At 34.5% G+C, this 12,732-nt stretch overlaps 1 pseudogene across 1 annotated transcript; it reads left to right on the plus strand.

Annotated features, from left to right (window-relative positions):
- Positions 1 to 11,677: 11,677 nt before the first annotated feature.
- LOC306670257 (splicing factor 3B subunit 6-like) lies at positions 11,678 to 12,091 on the plus strand (annotated as a pseudogene). Its single transcript has one exon. The product of its transcript is annotated as a splicing factor 3B subunit 6-like (transcript).
- The last annotated feature ends 641 nt before the right edge of the window (positions 12,092 to 12,732 follow it).

Consider the following 12,732-nt stretch of genomic DNA (forward strand, 5'->3'; position numbering starts at 1 on the left):
GCTTTCTATTTGTAGTAACTTTTATGCAATTTTTCTAAACATGTGTGTTAAAAATAAGTCAATTTAATCAAAACTAAACAGCATAACAGAAAATATTTGGAGTTGGTTAAAATTCTAAAGGTGGTATGAAAAAGGGTAAAATTTGGGAAGCACACGTTAGGGTCACAGGAGATGAAGTTGATTGATTATTTGCCATGAAGCACAATGGAGATAGCAATACTAGAGTTTGCTCCAGACTTAGAATCAAGGACTTCTTCATAAAGGTATATGAAGACCACCAAGAAACATTGCCCTAAAAGGAACTTCTTATTCCTCTTCTGAATCTCCACAACTCATTTTGCCTACTTACTATCTCCACCTTCTTAAATGATTTTCTTATCCTGATTTCCCATACTGACCCACAAGAGACTACAGTCTCTTTACATTTGACTCTTTTTATCTTCTTTCTTTTCTGACCCCGGTACCAGTATACTCTAAGTTGCTCCTGAACTCTACCTCCTTCTCCTCCCGTAAATTATTCTTCCAAGACTACTACATCTTGTAGTTTCAATCATACTCCATTCTCCCCAGTCACAAGTCTTGATTCTACATTTGTGAAGTTTAACCCCAAGGGGACAAATCTAACTGACAAGTTATAATATAATTATATTCAGAAGTGAATTTACCTTAATAATATGAATAGTAGTCACCATTCAAGATAGTGTATGTATTTTCCATAATTTTGCATTTCTTTTTTTTTAATAGAGCTTACAAAACTGAATAAACTTCAGGCACCATACAATATGGTCATTAGTGACTTTAACAATAACTAATTCAATCATTGTAGAAAAAAAATAATGAAATAATTATAAACAAATGATGGGTATAATTAGAAATTATGGGACATTGAGAATCAAGACCATCTATTCTGACAGCTTATTTTCTGAAATAAAATTGTTTTATTATTCTATTACCTTTATTACCATGGTTTTGCTATTTCAGAAGACATTTGCCAAAGCAAACAACTTTGTTATTAGAGGATTTTATGAAATTCCCATCAATTCTTCAACAAAAGTGTTAACAGTTTGCATCCTAAGACTCTTTCAAACTCTAGGCCCAAAAGTCTTACAAATTCTAAACTGTCATACCATGATTCTTATGCAACCCTAATCCATCTTCTTCTCTGCCACATTTAAAACTCACATTAAATAAAACTTCAGATTCTCAATAAAAACTGATCTCATCCATTCAAAGTTCTGAGGTAGTCTTCTCAGTCAGTGTGATAAGTAGTAAGCCCAAAGTTGTCAAACACTGTGTTGATATTGTTTCAAGGGCCAGCACTCAACCATGTTTGAGCCCTTTTATGAATTCAGATGTAGGCAAAGAATCATTTTAGCTGCAATCTTAAAAATTATGAACACACCAAATGGTTAAAAGGATATACTGTGCTACCAAAAACGGTGAATCCAACCTAGTGATACTTAGAATTTTAATGTGTAGGATCTGAATTTTATCCAGTTTCTCAATTTCTTATGAAAATATTTAAGCTTTTGAAAAGTAATGCTTGGTTGCCTTTTATGGGAAACAAGTGAAGCAGAGTCAATTTTTGGAACTCATTAAATGTGAATAGATGTAGGATTTCCTTTTCTTTTATCAAATTTCAAGGAAGAATATTAAACCACCAAGTTTTAATTTCAGAGATAGGGGAAACAGAGATCTAGTAAAGCCCATGTTCAATTTATTCAATGTAGTTCATACATATTTTTGATCCCTCTTCAGAGTTTCCTATCAACTACAATGCTTGAACAAAAGCCAGCAGGGGCCGTGACTCAAGTTTCCATAAATGGGAGAAGAGAGAGCAAGACTATACTACAAAACTAATTATTGATTATTGAAATTATTCACCTATCTTCATTGATACAGAGATAAAGCAGCCAGCCTCCACCACTTTCTAACTCATGAAGCTACAATATCTTTTTTATTTTATTTTTTCAAGATAAGAGGGCATCTTCACTTTCATATCACCTCATATGCCACCCTTTTTCTGCCCATAAAGATAATAAGGTTCAGCATTAGGAATTTTCTATTCCAATAGCATCTGTTTTAATAGTTATGCAGACTTACTGACTTTCTAAAAATTTTATCTTTTAATTGATCATCCTAAAATCTAGTAATGGAGGTTAAATATAAGAAAGAGGGTGAGATGTCTAGAAAGGACAGTGAAGTCATAAATTCAAAGACATATACTGAGTCATTGGAAATGTATGTCTCTTATTAAACAGGGTTGTCATTATGAATAGATGCTTCACAGGGCAAAATTTGGAATGTGGGCCATTCCACATATGCAAGTTTACCTCCTTTGTGTAAATCAAATAGGGCAAATTCTTAGAAAACCAAAAGAAGGTACCTAATCAGCATGGTTAAACTGAAATTTCTCTGGCAGGGATAAAATATTGAGTTTCATTATGTATGGTAGCAAAGCCAAGAGATGTTCTAGTTCAGGATTCCTCAATCTGAGTATTATTACCATTGGGGTCTTGTGATTCTTTGTTGCGGCCATCTGTCTAAGTATTATGAGATATTTCAGCTGCAATATCTTGCTTCTTTCTTTTTCTAGTCCTCTTGATTTTGATATTCATTCAGGTCATCTTCATTTATGCAAAAATGTGTGATAAAAATGTGTAAAGGCACAAAAGAAGATGAGTGAAAATCAAGGACCCACAGAATTAGGACTTCGCATTCCTTTGTGGTGATCTACAACAGCAAAAAGTTTACTAATAGCTTCTATTTGCTGAATTTGCTTTCAAGTTTAGAAATATCATATTGCCAAGGAGATAAGAAGAAAATAAAGATAAAAGGTAAGGATGAATTTGTTGGGAGAAAATGAGGAATGCAAAGGTTCTCAGGTCAGGCTAATATGTATGTTCTAAATGTTCCATCAGCAGTTAATTTTGACTAAACCATTTATTGTTTGACCTTTCTTGGAAAGAATAAGGTAATCTTTGTTTAAAGAAACTTCAGTTTCAAGATTCCAAAATAAAACAAAAACACAAATAAGGAGATTTTTTTGTTGCACAAGAGGAAATTATAGAGGAAAATAATCCTTCTATTTTTTTTTTCAAAAGAAATAAAAAGGTATATGTCAAGTGATTACACCTTCACATGAGTACGGTTGTATTTTCTTAAATTTCTTTTAGTTCTAGATGGACACAATACCTTTATTGGATTTATTTATTTTTATGTGGTGCTTAGAATAGAACCCAGTATTTTACAAGAAAAAAGTCAACATAAAACATCAACTGACAGTGATATGAATAGAAGTATATTATGCTGTGTTAACTTTAAAAAGAAATTCCACAGCCTGCATTATTTTTATATCTGTTGCTACTATCTGAGTACTGTGTTTTAGAGTGTGAGTTCTAAGAGGTCAAGCTCTTTGATTCTGAGTCCTTTGAATTTCCAAAGTCAATTCATGCACTTTAGAACTTAGAAAGACTGCAATAGTTGCATGAAATGCCATATTCATTTTCAGTTACAGCAATCCATCCCAAAATTTGCACTTACAGAAATAGTGTCCCACAGTATAGTATCTTTACCTCCATGTGTGCTTCATTCCATCTTGGACATCTGAAATTCCAAATTTATTTCTTATTTTAGTCACCATTCTCATTACTATAACCAAAAGACCTGACCAAAAAAAAAAAAAAAAATTAGAGGAGGAAAAGTTTATTTTGTGGATCATGGTTTCAGAGGTTTCAGTCCATTGATGGTCAACTCCATTCCCCAGGGCTCAAGGTGAATAACATGAATCTCATGGCAGAAGGGTGTGCTGGAGGAAAGTCACTTAGAACATGTCACCAGGAAGCAGAGAGATAGAGAGAGAGAATATGTTCAGCTCACAAAATATGTAACCCAAAGGCACACCCCATATGACCCATTTTCTCCAGCCACACCCTACCTGCTTACAGTCACCATTCATTCCCAATTAGAGGATTAATTCACTGATTATATTAAGGCTCCTTACAACCCAATAATTTGACTTCTCAGCTTTCTTGACTTTCTCACACATGAGTTTTTGCAGGACACCTGATAGCTAAACCATAACACTTCTTTACCTCATGTTATTAATAAGATTAACATACTTTTATTAGTATCATTGCCAATCCAACATAAGGGAAATGTTGCGTTTTTTTTTTTTTTAGAATAAGTTGATTTCTTGTTGAAGTTATCTACAAGTCATAACCAAATGCTGAAAACTCTTCTCCCACATACACATAACCTCATTACATGACCTCGTCATCCTACTCTTTATCCTGTTAAGAAAAAAATAAAAATAAAAAGTCATGATCCACAGGTAACAAAATTGATATTTTCCAGGTATCTCTCAGCAAAAGACACAAGTCATAAAATAATTGTTTCCTAAGCACATTTCCCCCCATAGTCTTTACTTATCTCCCAGAATTGTGTCTAATTCCTGCTGAAATAAGGTCCTTTCCACTAAAAAAAAATTATCTCTTGTTCAAGAAGCAGTTTTGAAATTGTTGCTTAGCTTTTAGGAAATAGATGAAAATGGAAAAAAAGTGTCTTTATGACCTGGAGCAAAAGCTTTAAGTCAAATAAAAAATACTCCTTAAGGGGCCACATAAATGTTTTCATCTACATAAATCAATATCATTCTATGCATGTCTCATTTGGGGAGGATCAACTGCAGGAGAACTCTCTTGCATAATGTGAAAGGAGTCATTTAGGATGATATTTTTACCTGATTTTCTGCCAAACCCAGCACTGTGCAGAGAGAATAAATCCTGATGTTGATTTGTCCTGCTATAACCCAAACAAACCTGAAGGGGAACAAGATATTAGTCCACTATATACAGATACCTGGAAGGACTTCAATGCCACCCCCTTTGGAGTAGATGACATTCCCTAGAAGGACGTGGCCACTGGTCAGAAGTGGGCTAAATGTCAGTCCTTGCTAGTGTCCTCAGCCAGATTCCTTTGTGCTGTTACCAAGATGCACAACATATGTGCTAGCCTTGGGCTCAACCAACAGCTCTGTGTACCATCTGTACTGATGCAATTATTTCTCTATGCTTTAAATCTGGGCCCACTGTATCATAGGGTTGGGGAACACTTATCCTTATTAATTAGGCACAGAATACATGGTTTATATTTCTATATAGGCAAGCCTTAAATATCATGACAATTTGTTTCTCACACCATTCTTTAAAGAATTTTATCAATATAAATGTAGATGTAAATCATCACTATAATTTAGTTGGCTTTCTGTATTCATAGGTTCCCATTTGCAGATTCAATCAATTATACCTTATAAATATGTTGAAATATTGTGTTTGTAATAAATGTGTACAACATTTTTCTTGTTAATCATTCTTTAAACAATACAATATGACAATTCTACATATTATTTACATTGAATTAGGTATTAGAAGTAATTTGGAGATGATTTAGAGTATGTAGGAGAATGATCATAGCTTATATGCAAATACTACACATATTTATATAAAATACTGAGAATCCCCAGATTTTGGTTTTCTGTGGAGTTCATAAAACCAGTCCCCTATAAATACTGAAGGTAAATCAAACTTATCTTTCAAGAAGTATCTGACTAGGTGCAGTGGCAAATGTCTGCAATCCCAGCTACTTGGAAGTCTAGGGCAGGAGGATCACAAGTTCTGGGCAACTTGGGCAACTGAAAGAGACCCAGTCTTTATATTTAAAAAAGAAATTAAATGGCTGAGTCTATATCTATCACATGCAAAATATCTGGATTCAATTTAAAGTACCAAAGAATAAATATTTGAATATCTGCTAATGAAATGAATCTGCTAATGAATATCTGCTAATATTGAGGCAATATATTAATATGAGACCAAAATAGTACTAGTAGTAATTCAGGCAAAACCAATAGGTCTATGAAATTAGAAAATATAAGTAAATGTTGTCAACAAGGTATACTTACTTATAAATTTATACTGGTGTAAATTGTAATTATTTCTGATTTCCATGTCCAAATAAGTAATACATTCCTAGTGTCAGACCTCATGAAGGCAAAAAGCTGTTGTATACTTTCCCTCAAAATTTACTGTTGATTTTCATGAACACAATATAACACAAGCATGATTGGAACTATTGATCCATTTTTCAACCAAATAATGAATATCATCATTTGTAATTAATTTATAAAATCTGGCTTAGGTAAAATAATGATGTATGCATTTGTGTAGGCTACGTGTGAATTTATATCAGTATAATTATGAAGAGTGCTATGAAGTCCTGCCCAAACTTCTGCCTTATATTAAAACACTTATTAAATCAGAATTCCACATTATCTATGGGCGCAATGTTAATTCTGAACATTATATAGCAGAAAATAGAACATCAAGTCAAAACTTCTAGGAAGTGTATATTGCTTGGCAACCCAATTCCTATACTAAAATATCTGTGGGTTATTGGAAGGAAAGGACAGCACAGACATGCCTCAAAAATATTGCATTTTGTTGAAATTGCCTTTTCCTAGAATAGAGACTTGTCTGTAAAATGTGATCACAATGATTTTTTAATGATTTTATACTGGCTCGTTATAGAAAGCAAAGATATTTAATTGTAATCATGAAGAGGTACTGGTAATCCATCTAGTATATTTTAAAGAAGTGTAATAAGAAACAGCTCATAATAAAGAGAAATAATGTGTACATTTTTTAAGAAGTCAAAAAAAAAAAAAGTATTGTTAAATAACCTGATAACTTCAGCAGCAAGAGTTGGAGTTTTATAAAACATTTTACTCTTTTTAAAAATGTATTGCCTCTTTTTAAAAATTATTTAAATATTATCTAATAAGCCAAATGCAGAGCTTCTCTAAAAATAGCAGTGGTCCTAATTATAAATACATAAGCATAGAGATGCATAGAAAGAGATAAAATATACTGAATGCCTGTTACAGGGCAAGCACTTTGTTCGGGACTTTGCAAACACTAGTTAGTTTAATCTTCAAACTTATCACAGGTAAATTGAAGTTTTTTCCTTCTTTTTTTGAACAAAACTGAAACTGAGGCTTAGAAGTAATGAACAACTTGCCCTGGCAGGACAACACAGCTGATGGGATGGTAAAGTCTCAGCTACCCTGCTTTCTCTATTTATCAAGTCCTGTACAAAAGGTGATGTCACTGTTACCACACCATCAGTTACTACTAGTAAATTGTTCTTCATATTATTATTAATAACTACCACCAGTGATCCTTGAATAACTATCCTTCTATAAGAAGTGAGTTGCATATCTGACTAGTAGAATACATGGTTTATATATAAGGTTTATTTAAAAGGTCCTTTATACTGAGACCTTGTTGCAAATCCTTGACTCTTGTCTTCTCTCCTAGGAACAAGGCAGAGCATTAGACCCGAATTCAAGCTACAGGAATATAGAACCAGGTTGTAGCCATTAATTCAAAGTATGTACTATATTTTGAAAGTTTACACCCTAAGTCCATAGGGTATCATGCACAAAATGACCCTTTATTGGCACCTTTAACAATGTCATTATAATTTTTTACCGGGATGGCGGATTCTGGGTAATGGTGATGTAGCATCTTGTGAGATTATTAGATCCTACTTTCATGTGCTCTTTGCCATATGAAGAGTTCCTTGTTTTGAGGTGATGTTCAGTAAGATATTGTTTGAACTCACAGCGTGGTTTTGGTTTTGAGTGCAGCAGGCAGAGAAGGGAAACTCCTCCTTTCGGATATAGATATCAAGTACATTTAAAAAGTGTCTAACATGGTTTGAATGTGTCTTCCTAAATTTAATGTTTTGAAACCTTCATTCTATTATCCCTAATCCATATTCTTAATCATGTTATTTGAGTTATTGCAGTATATGTTAGCAAAATGAAGTAGCTCACTCACTGAACAGTCACTACCTTTAAGCAGCAGGGATACATCCTTCTTCTTTAGGCTTTATGAAGATTTAATCTGTTTATTGTATTAGAAACAATGAAGACAGTCACAGGAAAACACAAACTTCATCCTGTTAAAGCATCTCCTTCTTGTAAAGTTTTGGCTTAATCCCTAGTCAATGAGCACAAAATTTTCTCTGACAAGCAGAGATTTGTGATATTACCCATAAGAGGCATTAAATGCCTAAATTTGCTCCTCTCCTATATGTCCCAAGTACTGCTTGTCCCAGAAGAGTTAGGTATACATGGAACAGAAATGAGCCCAACCCAAAGCTTGGAACTGAGCTAGCGAAGCCTAGAACAGATGAGTTCCAACCAGTTCACAGACCATAGACATAAAATCAAATGATTCTTATTCAAATCCTCTGCATTTTGAAATAACTAGTCATGCGGCAATATAACTGGCAATAGATGAATGATGCAGAATATACCTACTTTAGAAATGGAACTGTTAATATGGGTTCTCCGTTCTATGTTCCTAGCTTTGGTGGAGGGTAAGGCAGGAGGATTGCTGGAGCTCATGACTTTGAGATCAGCTTAGGCAAAACATCAAGAGAAAAGAAAGAGAGAAAGAAAGAAAGAAAGAAAGAAAGAAAGAAAGAAAGAAAGAAAGAAAGAAAGAAAGAAAGAAAGAAAGAAAGAAAGAAAGAAAGAGAGAGAGAAAGAAAGAGAGGGAGGAGGGAGGGAGGGAGGGAGGGAGGGAGGGAGGGAGAAAGAGGAAGGAGGAAGAAAGGAAGAGAGGAAGAAGAAGGAAGGAAGAAAGGAGAGAGAAAGGGGGGTAAGGAGAGAGGGAAGAAGAGGAAGAGGGAGAGAAATGAAGGAAGGAAGAAAAGGAAATTGAGACATTAACTTAGCATATATAATTTCATAGTTTTCCCCAGGACTGATGATCTTCTTTTTTTAATTTATTTTTTTTCTTTTTTTATTTTAATTAAAAATCATAAATTTACATAGGGCAGGCAAATGGATGAAATTGGAGGATATCATGCTAAGTGATGATCTTCTTATTCCCATATTCACAAAACTAATGACTATCTCTGTAAACTTTGTATGAGAAGCAGAGCATATCTAAATACTTTCATACCTATAGTTTTATTTTTGTTAGATTGTCTAGATGTATTTTAGGCAGGATTATTCATGCTGCCTTGTTTTATATGTATGCATAATTTGAGAAATCAAGATTCTTAAGACACTTACAAGGAAACCATCCCTATATTTGAGTGCCAATATGACAGTCACTCTAGAAATGCACATATGGGTGTTTATTTTGAAGTGTTGCATTTTTCTGGCACTTTACACTATGAAATATTAATACAGTTTGAATGTTATAAAAGGCATTTAGAATAAATAATGGACATAAAATGGGAATGGAATCTCTAGCCAGGAGTCTGAAGTTACATTTAAAAATCATCATCCATTAATTTCACTTTTTTATCTATTGAAAATAATAATTTACAATACAAAAGCAAGATTCAGGGATGAACTGTTAGTTCTTCCTGGATATATGCTTTCTTCCTCTCCCACCACTAGTATTTAAATTTCCTATTGACAAATTTACTCTCCTTTTGTCCCTAGCCACCATTTTTGAATGAAAGGATCGCTACTCTCAGTTCCATAGAGGGAGTGGGAGGAAGGTTCCTGAGTGGTTTCAGTGTATCAACAGTTCACAGTGCTAGTGCAACTAAGACCCTTAATATTGCTTCTGGGGGGAAAAAATTTCTTCCGAAGAAGAAACCTCTGGAACAGACTCTAACTCATGTGAAGCAGTTTTGTCCTAGAGTGTAAGACGTAGGACAGGGTTAATATTTAACAGGTGAAACAACCTCTCTGCATCAACTGATCATGTAAAACCACAAGAAAATGGATTCTTTTGGCTTAAGAATGGAAAGATGTAGGTAAAAAGATTAAAAAGAAAATATTTAGGATGAATAAGTAGAAAGATTGAATGTACAAACATGAAGACTATTTTAGTCAGTTTTGTACTGCTGTGACCAGAAGACTCAACAGGAACAATTATAGAAGAGGAAAAGTTTATTTGTGGACTTACAGATTCAGAGGTCTCAGTCTATAGGCAGTTGGCTCCATTTCTCAGGACTCAAGGTAAGGCTGAACGTGGTGGAAGAGTGTGGTGCAGGGAAGGAGTTCACATGATGATCAGGAAGCAGAGAGAGAGAGATTCCACTCACCAGATACAAAACATGTACCCCAAAGGCATGCCCCTCTGACCCACCTCCTCGAGCCACACCCTAATTGCCTTCAGTTACCACTCAGTTAATCCTATCAGGGGTTTGATTCACTAATTAGGTTAAGACTCCAATAACCCAGTCATTTCTCCTCTAAACCTTCCCGCATTGTCTCAAACATGAGCTTTTGAGGAACACCTCACATCTAAATCAAACAAAGACAATAGTTAATAATAGTGTATTGCAGGGAAAATTTTTGCTCAATAAGATTCATAGCTGCTCTTGTTGCAGGGATGGGGGAGATAACTATATGAGATGATGGTTAATTGGTTTGTTCCACTGTAGCAACCACTTTATTATATAAGTATATGATAACATCAGGTTGTATTCCTTAAATATACACAATAAAATTTGTAATGAAGAACCAAAGCAATATATGAACATAGACTCTGCTACTTTGAAATGACAGGAAGGATCTATATATGCATGTATATACAAATACACATATATGCATTAATACACATACATGTGTGTATTCTCCGTATGTATGTATATATGTATATTTTGTATTCTTATATTGAAAGGAATGGAATACCTGCAATTTTCCAGAAAGAGGCTTGAGTTTGACATGAACAAGCAATCTTCCCTCTCGTTTTCCTCTGTTACATAAAATAACAGCCAAGAAAAGCAAACTAATAAAACAGGAAGGTTTTTAATTTTAAAAAGGGTGGTTACAACCAATAGAAAATTCAACATTTAAAAAGGTTTCAGTTAAAATACCAGTTTTTACAAATATGTGGAAGAAATAGACACTCATGTGTTGCTGGTAAGAGTGTAGATTCCTATAACTATTACAGAAAATTGTCAGCATTTACCAAAGTTCAATGTGTGTCTATCCTTTGACATGGGAAAATGATATGAGGTACACATCAACAGAAATGCATGACATGTTCACTAAAAAACATGCTACATTATATTTGTATCATTGCTATAAATAATAGTTTCCAAAGGAAATTATCCAAATGCTTATCAGCACAAAAAAAAGAATACATTTTAGTATATTTACAGAGTAATCTAGTACATTAATAAGAGTAAACAAACTGACTGCATATACAATATTGATATATCTTGCAAACAAAATATTGAGCTAAAAAATGCAGGCTAAAAATCATATATTTCATTCATACAAAATTAAAGAGTGGTAAATATAATATATCATATCAGACTGCGGGATAGTAGTCTCCCTTGCATGTTACTGGCTGACTGGAAGCAAAAGTAAGAGATACTCCTGAGCTGATTTAATGTTCTATTTTATATATATATATGTAAAATATATATATAATATATATATATATATATATATTCAGGCTTGTGTTGTGCAAGTTCATTCAGATTGGAAAGATTCATTATTTACTATTTTTCAAAAATATTTTTTAGGTTAATATGCTGCCACAGACGTTATGTTGCTCTCAAAGGTGAACAAGCTCCGGAGGTGTCTGGAAGAATTCTCTATTTGCTGCGGTAACCTCATCAGCCCTCCAAGATGGTGATGCAAGAGGCTAAGAGGGCGAGTATTTGACTTCCACATGAATAAATTGGATTTTATATGTAAGAAATTTACCATACAAAACCACAGCTGAAGAAATGTATATTTGGGAAATATGGACCTATTTGTCAAATTAGAGGGGAATATACCTAAAACTAGAGGAACAGCCTATGCGGTCTGTGAAGTTATCTTTGATGCCAAGAATGCATGTGATCACCTCTCAGGATTCAGTGTTTGTAACAGAACCTTGTGGTTTTATACTATAACACTAATAGAGCATTTCAGAAAATGGACACCAAAAAGAAGGAGGAACAGTTGAAGCTTCTCAGGGACAAATATGACATCACTACAGATCCACCAAAATAGGTGTTTACTGCATTTTCACTTTGGACTAAAATCATTTCTTACTTTTTAATTTATTTGAATATTAGGATTTCTCAGTTGAGATTCAAAATTATTTGTTTGAAACTTTGATACATACTAGATTATATTGTTTATAAATTTAGTGTTTTGTAAAACGTCATTGTTTCCTTTTGAACTTTCCCCACCTGTTTGATATAGAAAAAAAACTAAAAAGTTGAATCAAATGAAGGATTGTGCATGGACCTAGGAACTGTTGAGTTTCTTAAGAGCAGGGACCTTTCTGTATTATTAGTGCTGACAGTGTCCAGTCCAGTGATTAGTCATTAGAAGAATTTGTTGTAGTCTTGTCACTTATTGAAGGTCTATCAAAAATGAACTCTTGAGTGAGAGCCTTTCTGCACAGAACCAAGCTTCAAGTCCCTGAACCAGGGCAGTGAGGTTCTGCCCCCAGGTTGCTTCAGGAACCAGGACAGGGCAACCAGGGACTTCCCCAAGCAGCCCACAGCTCAGCCCCCTCTGGCAGGAAGCGCCTTTCCAGGCTAGCTTCTCGGAGCAGACCGCCCAGTGAGAGCCTTTCCACGCTGAGCCAGTCTCAAGTCCCCAAGCCAGCGGTGATCTCCAGCCCACAAACAGCCTCTGGGACCAGGGCAAGGAAGCCCGAGATCTCTCCAGGTGGACATGCCTCACCC

The sequence above is a fragment of the Sciurus vulgaris genome (assembly GCF_902686455.1).
Source record: "Sciurus vulgaris genome assembly, chromosome: 10".
NCBI lineage: Eukaryota > Metazoa > Chordata > Mammalia > Rodentia > Sciuridae > Sciurus > Sciurus vulgaris.